Source organism: Cnephaeus nilssonii (genome assembly GCF_951640355.1).
Source record: "Cnephaeus nilssonii genome assembly, chromosome: 2".
NCBI lineage: Eukaryota > Metazoa > Chordata > Mammalia > Chiroptera > Vespertilionidae > Cnephaeus > Cnephaeus nilssonii.
Genome location: NC_137073.1, coordinates 62,931,235 through 62,950,047, shown reverse-complemented (window position 1 = coordinate 62,950,047; position 18,813 = coordinate 62,931,235). Strand labels below are relative to the sequence as shown.

The window sequence follows — 18,813 nt, the reverse complement described above, 5'->3', positions numbered from 1 at the left end:
GAAATGGACAAATTACCTGAAAGAAATAAATTACCAAAGCTGAGTAGTTCTACATATTTAAAATTTTACCACAAAGAAAACTCCAAGTCTAGATGGCTTCACTTACAATTTCTACCAAACATTTAAGGTATAAATATCAACTCTAAAAATCTGTTTCAGAAAATGGAAGCAGAGTAAACAAAAGAGAATGTGGGGACAAGAGAGAGCAAACCCTGTAAGGAGCCACTATGAAGCTCCAGTTGACTTTTACCATACGGAAATTTGGTTCCAGTGTTGTCAGATCACTTTTTCCCAAAAAGAAATCTGCCCAAATCAAAACAACAATACGGTACCATCTCACACCTGTCAGAATGGCTATCATCAACAAATAACAAGTGTTGGCGAGGATGCGGAGAAAAAGGCACTCTCGTGCACTGCTGGTGGGAATGCAGACTGGTGCAGCCACTGTGGGGAACAGTATGGAGTTTCTCAAAAAACTAAAAATGGAACTCCCGTTTGACCCAGTGATCCCACTTTTAGGAATATATCCCAAGAAACTAGAAACACCAATCAGAGAGGATATATGTACCCCTATGTTCATAGCAGCACAATTTATAATAGCTAAGATTTGGAAACAGCCTAAGTGCCCATCAGCAGATGAGTGGATTAAAAAATGATGGTACATCTACACAATGGAATACTACACTGCAGTAAAAAAGAAGGAATTCTTACCATTTGCAATAGCATGGATGGAACTGAAGAGCATTATGCTAAGTGAAATATGCCAGTCAGAGAAAGATAAATATCACATGATCTCACTCATTTGCAGAATATAATGAATAACATAAACTGATGAACAAAAACAGATCCAGAGACAGAGAAACATCGATCAGACCATCAAACCTCAAAGGGAAGATAGGGGAGAGGCGGGTAAGGGGGAGAGATCAACCAAAGGACTTGTATGCATGCATATAGGCTTAATAAATGGACACAGACAACCGGGGGGTGAGAGCATGAGTGAGGGGATTGGGGGGGGCCAATGGTGGGATAAGGACACATATATAATACCTTAATCAATAAAGAAAAAAAATATATATATATATATAAAAGAAAAATAATTATTTTATTTTTCAATTTAAAAAAAGAGAAAAAAGAAAGAAATCTGTCCAGCCCATAGGGCTCAGGGTTGAGCACAGACTCATGAACCAGGAGGTCACGATTCAATTCCAGTCAGGCACATGCCTGGGTTGCAGGCTCTATCCCCAGTGGGGGGCATGCAGGAGGCAGCTGATCAATGATTCTCTGTCATCATTGATGTTTCTATCTTCTCTCCTTCTCCCTTCCTCTCTCTGAAATCAATAAAAACATATAAAAATGAGATAATAGAATTAAAAGTGCTTTGAGTGATACTTATTTCTTTAAACGAGAAATCTAGAAATTAAGCTTTTTATATGAACTTTCCAAATTTTTGAAATAATTCCCAAGCAAAAAGCACTTCTGTAGGTCAAATTCAGCCTATGGATTTACAGCATCTGGCAAAGAACACAGATTTAAAACATCTTAAAAAAAAAAAAAAAAGACTTTCTCGTCTCCCAGACTTGAAGAAAATTCCCTGGAAGAAGGAAAAGAAGAATCAAAGGAACAATAGATAGACTGTTTTTACAAAAGAACAGAGGCAATCTGCATCCCATGTCCTAGACACAGGAGGCAGGAAGATCACACAGAACTGGATGGATACTGTGAGAGGCAAACAAGGTTATTAGCCTCATTGCATTCCCCAGGCCCCATCCAGCCCCAAAGAGACTTAGACAAGTAGCACTCTCAGAGAATTCTCCATGGTCTTATTAGAGTTTGGGGACCAGAGAAAGATCGCACTCTAATCAATAGCATGAAAATTGCAGGGAGAATTGCTCTGCCAGCTAAAACCTTGCGGATGAGAATGTAGGCTAAGTCAGCAGCAATGGGTGATGACCAACTAACTTCAGAAACAAAATGAAGGATGAATATTTCAACAGATGCCACCACTATGGAAAGATGGAGATGTCTATTAGGACCCACCACCTCCACCCAAGAATTAACAGAGCACTAGGAAAGGGTAAGAGATCCCTCACTAACATTACAATTTCAGCCATCTGTGCAGAATATGGGTTCAAAAACAGAAACTGAGTTATAAAAAAAATAACAAAAAGCATACTTTGAACATCTGACATTGTAGACTGAGATACATTTCCATAGTCTGCTGTAGGCAAGGAGGTTATCAAGGGATGGGGAATCATTTTGTTTTATTTACTTTCTTTAGATGAATTATACCAAATAAATATTGAATTTGATAATATGCTCTACAGATAGGCCACAAGAGCATAAGACTCTGAATCACTACTACTTGGACTACAGAGATCATCTGAAGAAATAAGCCCTTCAGATGACCTCTGTAACAATTTTACTTGATAAACTCAGCTATCAAACACATTTACTAAGTTTCCCAAACTGGTTTTCAAGAACAAAGTGATTAAAACTCATTCATTCTTCAACTATTTAAATAAATACAATAACAATACAACCAGAATTTATTGGCTTATATCATAAAAAGTATAGGTTTGAGGCATTAACAAAGAAGAAGCAGAAGTTGTCACAATGTGTGTGTGTGCGTGTATGTATGTGTGTGTGTGTGTGTGTGTAAAATTATATTTTCTCATTTTTAAAAAATAACCACGTAGTCCTTTAATTTCCAGAAAATAATTAGAAAGTGTGTGTTTTAAAATAGAAGATAAGTCTTTTCAATTACCCCTTTAGTATATTCTTAGATATTTAATTGCCTAGTTAATCATGATTAATACCTAGATCTACACTATTGCAATTACCCCAATAATTCAGGCAAAGTGTGTACTTTAGTGTGAGTATTCTGATAATTAGCCAAGTGCTTCCAGCAGCTGTGGCACAATAGGACCTCTGAGGTTCAGTTTTCTTCTCTGTAAAATGGGGACAAATACCTGCACAGGCTAACATTTTCAAAAGCATCTACCCAATGTCTTATACAAAAATATTTGCTGGTTAGCCACCACTGACTTCACTTCTAATCGCCTCTGAAAGAGCTAATCAATGAACTCTTTCTAGGAAAACAATCACCTATCCCATCACGGTACTGTGTACTCTTCCAAAGGTACAATAGTGCAAGCTGTCCTTGAACAACCACGTCCCATTCCTACTACACTCTTTATATTAATAAATGCAACTGGGTAAGTGCCTAAGCCTTCTCCTGATACTTTGCAGCTCTGCTTTTATATAAGAAAGTATTTCTTGAGTGAAATGAGTCCATATTGCCTCTCTGCTCTCAAGTCTCTAAGTGTGATGACATTTAGAATAAAATCCTATTACTTCATTGTGGTCTATCAGCCAGTCTTACCCTCATTTCCTACCACTCTCCCCTCCATCCACTGTGCTTCTTGATGATCCTTGAACACACCAAGCATATGCCTTTACACTTAACTCATCTTCCTGCCAGGCACATACTGCCCTGAAACTGACATATTTGTTCCCCACACTTCATTCATATTCCTAGTTAAATATCACCCCTGTTGAGAAAACTTCCTTGACTACCCTTTCCAAAGTAACATACTCTGTTCTTTTCTATCCCCTGCATCCGCTTTCCCCCCCATAACAAATCAAATATACATTTATTCATCTGTTGCAATGTAAGATCCATGAGGATTGAGACTTCATCTCACTGACTATATTATATCTCCAGAGCCTGGAACATTGCCTGGTATAAAGTGACACAGAGCCCTAGCTGGGTGGCTCAGTTAGTTGGAGCATTGTTCCATACACTAAAAAGGTTGCAGATTCAATTCCCGATTCGGGCACATACCTAGGTTGTGGATTTGATCCCTGGGGATGCATACAGGAGGCAACCAATCAATGTCTCTCATGTCAGTGTTCTCTCTCTCTCTCTCTCTCTCTCTCTCTCTCTCTCTCTCTCTCTCTCTCTCTCTTCTTCTCCTTTTCCCTCTCCTTTCCTCTCTCTCCATAACATGAGATCTACCCTCTTAACATATTTTGTGCATAATAATATATTGTTAACTATAGGCAGTGTTATACAACAGACAACATGTTTGACTTCTATCTCACATTCCATTACAAAAAACTATGCCACATCCACTAACATATATTTGCCAAAAATTTAAGCCTGGCATTATCTTTTTTTTTTAATTAAGTTGATCCTGGTGCTTATCAAAATAAATGAAAACTGGCAAGCAGTCCCATAAGGCTTATAAATAATTGTGTATATATGCCTCAACCCACCCCTCACCAAATGACACTGAGCTTAGTGTTTAAGTGTACTCTTTGAAGAATAATTCCTAATACATTAGCAGCAACTAACATAATATCTATTAATTTCAGTCAAGTACCTCTGAAAATTCAGAAGGTTGACTTACTCATTTTGAAATCCTTCTGTAGGAGTTTACAGTAGATGATTTCTGTAATTCAAAATGAATCTTGAGAAAGTAAATTGTAAATCAACATTTTAGGAGAAATTCATTGTGAAGTTCATGTTTTTCCCATTAATCCTAGGGAACAAAGAAAAATCAAAGCAAAAAAACATGGGTTTAATTTTTTAAATATCAAGCATATGTATAAGTGATAAGGCATTAAGATTTATAAACTACATGATGACCTACTTAGAGTTAATCAATATATTCAATAACTAACAAGATACCCAGTCTTAAATAATTTATTCCATTATATTGGTAACTATGCTTAAATTAATTCCAATAATAACCATAAGTTCAAGACTTAAGAGAAAAGTAAGTTAATTCTATAAATTAATTATCAAAAGCCAAGAGTATTCATCTTCTCCATGTCTTTCCCTGTTTCATCTTTCCAATTTCCCATACCCACATTCCCTGTCTCTCTAATTGTACATTCAAGTCTAGAGTACTATGAAGTCTGATAGGGTTAGTGTAAAATGTGTATAACTAGCAGTGCAACTTTATTATTCATTTTTCTTAATTCTAAAACTGAAGGATGCTAATACCCATGTAAAAGGCTGAAACAATATATATGTGTGTGTGTGTGGATTCGTTCACATTGAAAGGAAATTAATTAGAAGGTGGCCGGTGGGGCAGGACTGGGCGAGATGGGCTGGACACACCCTGGAGCCAACCTCCCGCAGTCCCTCCCCCGGCCGGCTGCACCTGGGGTGGCGCCTCGGCTAAAAGGGCGTCGGCGGAGTGAGCAGGGTCCCTCCAGCAGGTGGGGTCCCTCAGCCTGGCCTCTGGGGATTGGCCCAAACTGGCTCTCCGACATTCCCCAAGGGGTCCTGGATTGTGAGAGGGCAGTCCTTGGGTGACGCACCCCGGAATCGGGCTCCCTCCTCTCTGGTTCCAGGGTGCGTCACCCGAGAACTGCTGCTCCCAAGTCACCACAGCTTGGCAGCTCATGAGTTGAGCGTCTGCCCCTGATGGTCATTGCGTGTCATAGCTACCAGTCAGACGGCCAGTCGCTTAGCCTTTTATATATATAGATATGTCTCTCTCCACCCCTCACCAAAGCTGTGAATTCACTGACATATCTTACCTAAAAATAGGCAAACATGTAAACTGACCATACCTCTGCTATGCCCACAGCCAATCAGAGTGAGTATGCAAATTAACCCAACAAAGATGGTGGGTTAATTTGCATATGCAGGCACGGAGTGGCCGGGAGGGGCGGGATGCCTGCTATGAGAGGGAGGGGGGGAGGAGGGAGCTACAGGAGCAGTGCTCTGGACAGAAGCGAGGACTTGCCAGCTCCCAGGCAGCTGGAAGTGAAGCCAGTGGAAGGAAGGCCTATTCTTGCACAAATATCGTGCAACGGGCCTCTAGTATTCAATATAAAATGTGAAAGTACAGAATGTAAGAATTGCTTGTAATCATTTGTATCAGTTCCACAACATATTTACTAATAGTGAAGGGATAGGTTCAAATTTATGTTAGCAGCCTAATGTAGCTTAAGACAAAACACTAGTACATCTTCCTAAAGAATTCACATTGTAAAATAAATTATAACCCATAAAAAGTCAGTACTTAAAGGACAAAAATCTAGAACAATACTAATAGCAAAATATTCTGCTTTTCATGTTCACTAACTTGGTGTTAGCTTAATGAAATCTGACATTACTATCAGCATAGTACAATAAACATGAAAAGGTGCCCAATGTACAAAGAAAATATGAAAATTCCTAATGACAACAGCAAAAACAAAAATTATGTTTTCTCTTTTCCTTTAACATGCCCTCTGTGATAGCTTGAGAACATATGACCCTATTATCTACATACTATAATAAAAATAAAATTACCAGTGTGCCTAGATGGAGACTTCAAAAATAACTAAGGAAAATATTTCTCTGTACCCATAAAAGATTCATCATTCAAGACCCAGTTCTCATTTCCTTATGTTAAAAGCTGTATTAAATGCAGATGAACAAGAAAAAAATACCTAAATAACTCTCAGAAGTAGCATACATAGATGTTATATCTTTGTTGAAATCTCAAATCTTACATTATCTAAAGATTTAAATCACTTTTAAAACAATTTATTAAAATTCTAAACTCATATGGTGTTTAACTTTTTTAGAAGTGGATATATTCCTAATAACATGTTTGTATCTTATGTTACTCATATAAATAAAAGCACACAGTCATTTTAGGGATTAATAGAAAAACAGACATCTGCATGGAACATTTCCCTCATTAGATATTATCATGTTAGCATATTTTTCCTATTTCTGATTTTACTACAAAATAAAATGAGCTGATTTTTACCCCTAAGTTTCTCTATAAAGTATATTGCCAATAATGCAAAGACTTTAATTGCACATTAGAAGAATCTCATGTTCCGATAAAAAGTTACTACAGAAATTAGCCCAGAAGAGACCTTATAACACAAACAAAAATCAAGATAAGATTATGTCAAATTGGCAAACCAGTTACCACTTATACCAAATATTACTTTGAACATTACTTTTAAATTAAAAGCTATATTTTTTTTAATTCCAGGCAATTTCACATGAGTCATTAGAGTGTTACTCGGCCTCTTCCTAAATTAGTAACAAATTGAATCAGTTAAAAAAGAATCAATTTGCCAAAAAAGTGAAGGGATGGGAAAAAATATTCCATGCAAATGGAAATGAAAAAAAGCTGGGGTAGCAATACTTATATCTGACAAAACAGACTTCAAGACAAAGGCCATAAAAGAGACAAAGGACAGTATATAATACTAAAGGATCAATCCAACAAGAAGATATAACCCTGGGAAACGTATATGCTGCCAATATAGGAGCACCTAAATATTTTTTTAAAAAATTCTTGGTGGACTTTAAGGGAGAGATCAACAGCAATACAGCCATAATAAGGGACTTTACGACCCCACTGACATCACTGGATAGATCTTCTACACAGAAAATGAATAACGAAACAGTGACCTTAAATGACATACTAGATCAGATGGATTTAATAGATATTTACAAAACATTTCATCCGAAAGCAGCAGAATATACATTCTTCTCAAGTGCACATGGAACATTTTCAAAGATGCACATGTTAGGACACAAAATAAGTCCCTACGAATTCAAGAATACAAATCATATCAAGCATCTTCTTGGATCACAATGACATGAAACTAGAAATCAAGTACAATTTAAAAACTCAACTGGAGGGGGGCAGGAGCAAGTTGGCAGAGGTCAATGAGAGGAAAAAGACACATATGTAATACTTTCGACAATAAAGAATTAAATAAGTAAATAAATAAAATAAAAAACTCAAAACATTCAAATGCATGGAGACTAGCTAGCATGTTATCTATCCTATCTAATAAAAGAGTAATATGCAAATTGACCATCACTCCGACACACAAGATGGCTGCCCCCATGTGGACACAAGATGGCCCCCACAAGATGGCCAGCAGGGGAGGGCAGTTGGGAGGGACCAGGCCTGCAAGAGAAGGCAGTTGTGGGCAATCAGACCAGCAGGGGAGGGCAGTTGGGAGGGACCAGGCCTGTAAGGGAGGGCAGTTGGGGGTGATCAAGCCTGCAGGGGAGGGTAGTTGGGGGGGACCAGGCCAGCAGAGGAGAGAAGTTGGGGGCAACTGGGCCTGCAGGGAAAGGCAATTGGGGAAGACCTAGGCCTGCAGGGGAGAGCAGTTGGTGGGGACCAGACCTGCAGGGGAGGGCAGTTAGGGGCAAACAGGCTGGCAGGGGAGCAGTTAGGCATCAATCAGGCTGGCAGGGGAGTGGTTGGGGGGTGATCAGGCTGGCAGGCAGAAGCGGTTAGGGGCAATCAGGAAGGCAGGCAGGCGAGCAGTTGGGAGCCAGCAGTCCTGGATTGTGAGAGGGATGTCCGACTTCCCTCAAGGGGTCCCAGATTGGAGAGGGTGCAGACTGGGCTGAGGGACACACCCCCACGAATTTTGTACACCAGGCCTCTAGTAATAATAAAAGTATAATATGCTAATTAGACCGGATGTCCTTCTGGACGTCCTTCCTTCCGGACAAAGCCACAGCAGATGGGGGCCATGGCAGAGGCGACAGAGGCCCCTGGCTGCGGTAGCAGGCAGGGGCCGGAGCCAAGGTCTTTGCACGAATTTGTGCATTGGGCCTCTAGTTAAACAATAATGGATTACAATTGAGATAAAGGAATAAATAAAAATTTACCTGGAAACAAATGAAAATCTATTGGACACAGCAAAAGCAGTCCTGAGAGGAGAGTTCATGGTATTTCATGCCTGACACAAGAAGCAAGAAAAATCTCACCTAAAAGAACTAGAAAAAGAACAACAAGAAAAGCCCAGTGTATGTAGAAGGAAGGGAATAATAAAGATGAGCGCAGAAATAAATGACATAGAGAATAATAATAATAATAATAATAATGCAAGAGATTAATGAAGCCAAGTGCTGGTTCTTTGAAACAATAAACAGACTAATGAACCTTTAGCTAGGTTCATTAGCTAATGAGCCCATCAAGAAACAAAGAGACAGGACCCAAATAAATAAAATCAGAAACGAAAGAGATGAAGTAACAACTGACATCACAGAAATACAAAGGATTGTAAGAAAACACTATGAACAATTATATGCCAAGAAACTGGACAACCTGGGCATAACGGACAAATTCCTAGAAATATACAACCTTCCAAAACTGAATCAGGAGAATCAGAAAACCTGAATAGACCAATAACAACCAATGAAATGGAAGCAGTGATCAAAAAACTCCCACCAAACAAAAGTCCTGGACCAAATAGCTTCACAGGTGAATTTTATCAAACACCCAAAGAAAAAATAGCACCTATCCTCCTCAAACTATTCCAAAAATTTCAAAATGAGGGAAGACTTTAAAATTCTTTTTACAAGGCCAGCATTATCCTAATTCCAAAACCAGATAAAGACACAACAAAGAAAGAAAATTATAGGCCAATATCCCTGATGAACATAAATGCTGAAATTCTCAAGAAAAATATTAGCAAATCAGATCCAGCAACACATTTAAAAGATCATAAAACATGACCAAATGGGATTTATCCTGGGGTTGCGAGGCTGGTACAATATTCACAAATCAAGCATGATACATCACATAAGCGTGATACATCACATAAACAAAATGAAGGATAAAAATCACATGATCATATCAATGGATGCAGAAAAAACATTCTATAAAATCCAGCACCCATTTAAGATAAAAACGCTCAGCAAAGTGATAATAGAGGGATCATACCTCAATATAATCAAGGCCATATATGGCAAACCTACCGCCAACATCATACTCAATAGTCAAAAGACCTTTCACTTAAAATCAGGAACAAGACAGGAATGTCAACATTGTGCTGGAAGTCCTAGCCACAGTGATCGGGCAAGAAGAGATAAAAGGCATCCAACTTGTAAAGAAGGAAGTAAAGTTATTTGCAGATGACATGATATTGTACATAGAAAACTTTAAAGACTCCACACAAAAACTACTAGAATTAATAGTTTTTAACAGATTCCTCATAGTTAAAAGAAAGACAAATAAATGTTTTAACTAATGTTCAACAGGATAATGTCTAATATTAACTGTTTCTGGAAATAACAGGTATGAATAAATACTTGTGGTATCGAACCAAACTAACCTGAGACAACCAACAAAAGTAAAAATAGAAACAAATAAGTATCAATAAGTATCTCCCTGTCACTTCCAAAAGCTAAACACAGTATCACTTAAGATAATAAAAATTTATATTTACCAAATTATAATATTAATATTAGACAACTGTTGATCATTAGGTAAAAAAAGGGGGGGGGAAGGGGATGGTTACTTCTACACAAAATAAACAGTAATACCATGCTTAGAGTGTGGTATGTAGTCCCTAAAAATCTCAATACTATATTAAGGATCTAGAAGTGGATAAAATAATTTCACAATTTTGCATTTTAACTCTTAAAATCAAGCAATTAAAAATTTAATCTGAAAGTTACTTCCTTTTAAATGAAGCACTACAGTGATTTCTAGAATTTTCCTATTTGGATAAAACTATTTCAAATCATAGCTCCTAATAATTTAATCTGTCATCAGAATTAAATAACGGTGGTTTTCATTCACAAACATATTATCTAAATACCTATTTTCATCAATATATAAAACCTACACCATCTATACCATCAAGATGATTAAACCAAGTTAAGGCCAGCTGATTTCTCAACAGAAACTATGCAGGCCAGATGGGAATGGCAAGAAATATTCAAAGTGATGAATAGCAAGAACCTACAACCAAGATTACTCTACCCAGCAAAGTTATCATTCAGAATTGAAGGGCAGATAAAGAGCTTCACAGATAAGAAAAAGTTAAAGAAGTTCATCAACACCAAACCAGTATTATATGAAATGCTGAAAGGTATTCTTTAAAAAGAAGAAAAAAGTAAAGATAAAAATTATGAACAACAAATACATATCTATCAACAAGTGATTCTAAAAGTCAAGTGAATTAAAAATCTGAGGAACAGAATAAACTGATGAACATAATAGAATCAGGGGCATAGAATGGGAGTGGATTGATAATTCTCTGGGAAAGGGGTGTCTGTGTGGGGGGTACGGGAAGAGACTGGACAAAAATCATACAACTATGGATGAGGACAGCGGCGGGGAGGTGAGGAGGCGGGGTGGGAACAGGGTGGAGGGGAGATATGGGGGGGTAAAAGGAGAAACAATTGTAATAATCTGAACAAATAAAGATTTTTTTAAAAAAGTGTTCAAAGATATAGAACTAAATAAAATATGGACATGCTACCCTGGCCAGTTTGCTCAATGGTTAGAGCGTCGGCCCGTGTACCGAAGGGTTGCAGGTTCAATTCCCAGTCAAGGGCGCATACCTCAGGTGCAGGTTCCCCAGCCCCAGTAGGGGATAGTGTGGAAGCAACCAATCAATGCGTCTCTCTCACATCGATGGGTTTTTTTCTCTGTCTCTCTCTCCCGCCCCCTCTTTCTCCCTCTCCTCCCTCCCTTCCACTCTCTCTAGAAATCAGTGGAAAAAATATCCTCGGGTGAGGATTAAAATATATATATGTATATAGACATGCTGAATACAGGTTGTGCTTCTCAAACACAAAGTAGAGAGCAAAGGCACCTCTAGACATAGTTCAGAAGAGAAAGGTCAACTCTGGAATAAAAACAAAGGAGCTTTTGGTTGTGTGTTTTTCCATCTGTTTGTTTGTTGCCCTAGTTGTTTTGCCTATGTTAAACAAAATTAAAAGATTAAAAGACTGCTACAATTCTTCATTTAGTTCAACTGGCACAAATGCAGCCACTGACGGTCATAGTACAGCACACTTTAGAACTGAACACTACCAGAGTACATAAAATACGTCTCTAGATAATTCTCGTGGAATCCAGAGTTTAGCTTATTAAATATTACTGTTATTGAATTTCAGAATACTTGCTTGGTATAACTCAGTAAAATAGTGGCTAAACCTCACATAATAAAGTAGGCTAGATTTCACATTAATTCTCCCTTTACATCTCACTTAAAATCTTCTTTTAATTCTGAGCATACCTATTTGTAGGTGAAAACCATATAGCCCCGCCCCCCAAGCTCACTGTATGTGTCCGTCCTCATACCAACTGCAACTAAAATGCTACAATTCCACATCAGTACATTAAGCAAGAGCTAAGTTTCAGATTTTACACTGTCTGATTACTAAGATCACATTAGCCCACTACTAGTGGTTTAGTCACTGTATCAACTATAGTATTAAATCTTTGGATGCAATGAAAGTTAATGCTATTTTTATGTTGTGCAAAAAAAAAAAATCATTCAGTCTGTTTTCCCTTTTTTGATTACAGTTCATTTAAGGAAAAAAACGTTGCTGTATGGCTTGACAATGTTTTATGTGTCTTCAGCTGATAGAACACACAAAACGTTTGAATAGGCCCATTTATTTGAGCAGACGTATTAAATAATACTTTAAATGTGAACATGCATGTCATAAATTTTGTAGTCTCTTTAAAGTAGGATAAATCTGGTATTTAAAATAGTCTTTGTTCAAAGCCATTTTTTTCCTAACAGTCATAAAGGGACTCTGATTTGTGCTGCATGAACAATGCCAGCATCATCATTTTAATGTTATCCATATGGGCTTCTAATAATAGATAAGAGTCTACATTTGTATTATATGTCTTAGAGACATTTAAAATCTAGATAAGGAAAGGCTGATTTCATTGGCCCCATAGTTAAAGGAAAGCAGACCCTAATTAAAAGAATTCTGTTCTGAATTAACTAGTTTGACATGTGCTAATTGACAGTTCCTGTGAAATGGTTCTAATTAAAGTCAATATGTCTTTTTCAATTAAAAGGAAATTAAGAATATACTAATATACATTAACAACTTAATCTGCCTTCAATATCCCATACATCAGCTGCTCCCCCCCCCCCCTAACATTATTGGAGAACCATCTGACATGAATCATCTACTGTTTGCTTATGGTATCTCAGTATTACTTCACATGAGCATAGCATTAGTATATGTCCCCTTGAGGAGGAAGATAACCTGCTTTACTTTTCAGAGCTTCCAACTCTTACGTTCATTAAAAAATAAACCCACCTTTTTGAATTTCAAAAAATGGGCATTCTTAATAAAAATATTTGCTAACTGAAAACAAAGACAAGTGTTCTCAATTAGTTGGTCTTTTTACTATAGGCCTTAGAGGTAATTGCATTCTGCTGGAAAGAAGGCTGGACCATGTTTTCATCATTTGGCTTGATTCAAAGCAAAACCTGATTTGAGCAACATGCAACAGAAAACATCTTTCAAATCATGTTCTGTTTCCAAAGTGAAACTTTGGGGAAATCTCAGGTGGGAATACTTTGCTTTGTATACACAACAGGAAAATAGAAAGCAAGATGGCTTAACAGAAGGCCCATCATATTCACTGAAAATGTAGCATTAGAGAAGCTGTTTATAGCAACATGATTAAATATTCAAATATGCATTACCAAAGCTATGGTGTTAGCAATTTTAATGCTAGTGAAAGTAATATTAAACTCAAGCATCAATACTAATGTACATAGCATTAACATCACATGGAGAACCATGGAATAGATTAAAACTATTTGTTTCTTCGTAGATGATTATAATTTAGACATTTTAATTATAAGGAAAAGATTTTTAAAGAAATTTTTATACTATCAATATACTATAAGCAATCCTTTCATATGACATAGCTTATATTTTGATAGTTCCATCACAACTGCCCCTTTTTCCAGAGTTTAATATTCAACCATAAAATGTGGTTACTTATAGAAAAAGGAAATTATTTTACTTAATTTCACCAAAACTGATTTATTCATATTTAATACAGATCAAAGAAAAACAGGTCACTTCCAGGTTTCCACTTTTATTCACTCACATTTTTAAGAGATTAAATTTGCTATCACCTGTAGCATTCTGAGTATGTGTGAGAGAGACAGAGTCAGTCAATCAACTCAAGATCTCTCACTGAAAGCATTTTTCCCAAATGTACTCTATTGTTCTTTTCTGAGTACTTACCAAAATCTTTAATGAAAATCATCTTAAGTGGGACTTTAAAAGCAGTTGAAATCTAGTGAATTTCCAGAATGAGTAAGTGCATATTAAACCACGTTCAAAAAAGCACCCCCTTACAGTTATAAATATAATCAGACTCAATAGTCAAAATGCAGTGCTATTTATCACCATGTGGAGCCCCTAGTCTGATTTTTAATCCTAGGATCTTGCTCCTCGAGCTGGCATAGCCTGGAAATGCTGCAGTAACAGCGTGTACTCAGCTTTTTTAAATGGGAGAGAAGCCAATGCAGCAACTTTTCTGCCCAATTAAAGAGCATTGTCTATAGCAGGCCTACACAACATAAGGTCTGCAGACTGCACACAGTCATGAAGCAATTGTTCATGACCCACCCACAGATTTGAAAAGGGGGAGCAAGTAGAAAGACAGGCAAATGGCACCCCTGTCAGCAGTAAGAGAGAAGGCTGTTCCACAGACTCCACCTTTCAGGTCACCTGTTATAATGACAATAACCTGGATCTAAACGCAGGATGAAAAATCAATGTGGCATGTCAACCCTCCCAACAGAGGCATTCACTGTACCAATGCTGGGCTACTATGGAAACTACCTGGAAAGCAGGGAGACTATTGAGCTGAAACCAGAAAAACCTTGTAGCATTCACCTGACAGCTTATACTCTTTCAGCAGTCAATAAATATTTACTGATAATCCCGATGGTTTATATTTTGTGTAAGAACTTGTGTGTACCTTATTTCTCTTGCCCCTGTCATGCAATTATAAATGGGCAACCATAAAACTTATTGTCCAAAGGGAGAGGTATCATGGAAGATAGCAAGGGATGAAGCTCTAGAATCAGTCCCTCCACCAAAACAATTAATGAGCTTGTAGGAACCCTTGGAATAAACTATTTCAGAACTCTGCAGTCTAGTTGAACACTTGAAGTATACAGGGGAGTGCTTGACCAAAAAAAAAAAAAAAAGTGCCTGGTAAATTTTGGTGGATTTCAACATTATTCATAGCAGCCACAATCCTCAAGCCCCACTGGAAAAAAAAAAAAACACACAGCGACAATGTCCTGATCATGATGTAGTTTTCTGGCATCATGGTGGACAATGGGAACCTTCTCCTCCAAAAACCAGGGTTCTGTATTTTTATCTACTTGGAGTTCGCTAAGGGGCCAGCTCAGAAGCTAACCATTGGTTCAACCCACAGGGTTAAAGCAGATTCATAGGTATTGTTGAAGTAAGTTAAAGAGTCAGAATACCCTTTTAAAGATTGTTTTCTCTTACAATTGGGTCCAGGCATTGAAGGAAATCTCTGGCTGACCACAAAAATAAAACACATAAGTTTCAGTGAGCACACATGACAAGGAATACAGTCTTTGGGGGGTGGGGGGGAACCAGTAACAATTTGGTAAAGTCACTAAACAAATGAACAACTGCAGCCTTCATCAAGTAAAAAAAGCAATACTTGATGTAGAGGAGAGAATCTGATTTCCATAATTACATTATAATATTCAAACTGTTCAGATCTCAACAAGAAAATTATAAAATTATTTTTAAAAGAGTAAAGTATGACTTTTTCACAGGAAAAAAAAAATGAAATGGGCAGAAACCATTCTGAAGACGCCCAAACATTGAACTTAGTAGACAAAGACTTACATTTATTGTCTTAAATATGCTCAAAAAGCTGAAAAATACTATAGACAAATAACTAAAGGAAATTAGGTAAACTATGGATGAACAAGTAAGAATAATCAACAGAGACATAAATTATTTAAAAGATTAAAGTTGAAGCTAAGTTGGTATCAATTCAAACTAGATTTTATAAATTTAGGATGTTCATTGTAATCCCCAAGAAAATAAAAATGTACATAAAACATTATTAGCAAACTTGAAAGACAAAGATAGATTCTTCTAAGCAGCTAAGACAGCAATTGGTCACACTTTGGAGAGTGTCTATTCAGGTCCTTTGCCCATTTTTTAATTGGAGTTTTTTTCTCCCTGGTGTTGAGTTGTATAAGTTCTTTATATATTTTTAAAATTCACCCCTTATCAGATGTTTCATTGGTAAATATGTTCGCCCATACAGTGGGTTCCCTTTTCATTTCGTTAATGGTTTATTTTGCTGTGCAGATGCTTTTTAGTTTGATGCAGTCCCATTTTTTTCCTTTGTTTCTCATGCCTTAAGAGATGTATTGCCAAAATATTGCTCCAAGAGATGTCTGAGATTTTTATTGCCTATGCTTTCTTCTAGGATATTTATGGTTTTGTGACTTACATTTCAGTATTTTATCCATTTTGAGTTTATTCTTGTTATGGTGCAAGTTAGTAGTCTAGTTTCATTATGTTGCATAAACTGAAATAGTTTTCCCAACACTACTTATTAAAGAGACTATTTTTACTCCTTTGCATGGTCTTGCCTCCTTTGTCAAATATTAATTAACCATAGAGATGTGGGTTGATTTCTAGGTTGTCTGTTCTGTTCCATTGATCTATATGCCTATTCTTATGCCAGTACCAGGCTGTTTTGATTACAAAAGCCTTGTAGAATAGTTTGATATCAGGTATTGTGATCCCTCCAACTTTGCTCTCCTTTCTCAAAATTGCTGAGGCTAATCAGGGTCTTTTTGGGGGGTCCATATAAATTTTTTGGAATATTTGTTCCAGATCTGTGAAATATGCCATTGGTATTTTAATAGGAATTGTGTTGAGTCTATAGATTGCTTTGGGTAGTATGGACATTTTAATGATGTTAATTCTTTCATTCCATGAACACGGTATAAGCTTCCACTTGTTTGTATCTTCCTCAATTTCTTTATTCAATGTCCTATACTTTTTCAAGCACAGGTCTTTTACCTTCTTGGTTAAATTTATTCCTAAGAACCTTATGTTTTTTGTTACAATAGTAAATGGATTGTTTTCTTAGTTTCTATTTCTGAGAGTTGATTACTGGTGTATAAAAATGCTACCAACTTCTAGATATCAATTTTGTATCCTGCTACTTTGCTGAATTCATTTATTAGATCTAGTAGTTTTTTTATTAAGTCTTCATGGATTTCTATGTACAATATCATGTCATCTGGGAATAATGACAGCTTTACTTTCACTTTTCCAATTTGGATGTCTTTTAATTCTTCTTATCTGATTGATGTAGCTAGGACTTCTAGTACTATGTTGAATAAGAGTGGTGAAAGCAGACATCACAGAGAAGGTACACTTTATAATAAATTTCATGAGGTCACCATTAACCTGATGTCAAAGACAAACAGGTATCACAAGAAAAGTACAGACGAATATCTCTTATGAATATATACACAAAATTCCTCAATAAAATACCACCAAAGCTAATCCAACAGCACGTTTTAAAAAATTATACACTATGTCCACGAGGCATTTAACTCAGGAATGAATGGTTGTTCAGCATATGAAAATCAATCATTGTAAAACATACCACATTACAGAATGAAGCAAAGAACTACATGATCATCTCAATACATGCAGAAAGAGCATTTCACACCCTCTCATGATATTAACACTCACAAACAAGATAGAACGTGATAAAAGGTATTTATGAAAAGCCCGCAGTTAGCGTCATACTCAATAGTGAAAGAATGAAAGCTTTCCCTAAGTCAACAAGACAAGAATGTCCATTTTGTTGTTTTTTGTTTGTTTGTTTTGTTTTATTTTATAAATCTTTATTGTTCAGATTACAATTGTTTATCCTTTTTTCCCCTATATCTCCCCATCACCCGGTTCCCTCCCCGCCATTGTCCTTATCCATAGGTGTATGATTTTTGTCCAGTCTCTTCCCATACCCCCCACACAGACACCCCTTTCCCCCTGAGAATTATTAATCCACTCCCATTCTATGCCTCTGGTTCTATTATGTTCACCAGTTTATTCTGTTCCTCAGATTTTTAATTCACTTGATTTTTAGAATCACTTGTTGATAGATATGTATTTGTTGTTCATAATTTTTATCTTTACTTTTTTCTTCTTTTTAAAGAATACCTTTCAGCATTTCATATAATACTGGATTGGTGGTGATGAACTCCTTTAGCTTTTTCTTATCTGTGAAGCTCTTTATCTGCCCTTCAATTCTGATTGATAACTTTGCTGGGCAGAGTAGTCTTGGTTGTAGGTTCTTGCTATTCCTCACTTTGAATATTTCTTGCCATTCCCGTCTGGCCTGCATAGTTTCTGTTGAGAAATCAGCTGACAGTCGTATGGGTGCTCCCTGGTAGGTAACTAACTGTTTTTCTCTTGCTGCTTGTAAGATTCTCTCTTTGTCTTTTGCCCTTGGCATTTTAATTATGATGTGTCTTGGTGTGGTCCTCTTTGGATTCCTCTTGGTTGGGGTTCTGTGCGCTTCCTGAACCTGTAAGTCTATTTCTTTCACCAGGTGGAGGAAGTTTTCTGTCATTATTTCTTCAAATAGGTTTTCAGTATCTTGCTCTCTCTCTTCTGGCACCCCAAAAATTCGGATATTGGTACGCTTAAAGCCATCCCGGAGGCTCCTTATGCTATCCTCACACTTTTGGATTCTTCTTTCTTTCCACCTCTCTGGTTGGGTGTTTTTTTCTTCCTCATATTCCAGATCTTTGGTTTGTCTCTTCGGGTGCGGTGGTCTACTCTGTATATTCTTTATTTCAGACAGTGTATGCATAATTTCTGACTGGTCCTTTTCCATTTTTTTGGTATTCTCATTTAGGTCCTTGAAGGTCTCTTCAAGTTTCTCAGCGGTTTTTAGAAGATTCTTGAGTAACCTTATAAATATGGTTCTGAACACTGTG

General features: G+C 37.0%; 1 long non-coding RNA gene across 4 annotated transcripts in view; it reads right to left on the bottom strand.

The window, feature by feature from the left end:
- LOC307105846 overlaps positions 1-18,813 on the bottom strand; it is a 117,206-nt gene that overhangs the window by 28,840 nt on the left and 69,553 nt on the right. For 3 of the 4 annotated variants that reach the window (XR_013814056.1, XR_013814057.1, XR_013814058.1), the window contains exon 8: positions 4,413-4,544. The exons of the other annotated variant lie outside the window; for it this stretch is intronic. This is a non-coding gene — a long non-coding RNA (uncharacterized lncRNA). The remainder of the gene's footprint in view (positions 1-4,412; positions 4,545-18,813) is intronic. 4 annotated transcript variants of the gene reach the window in all.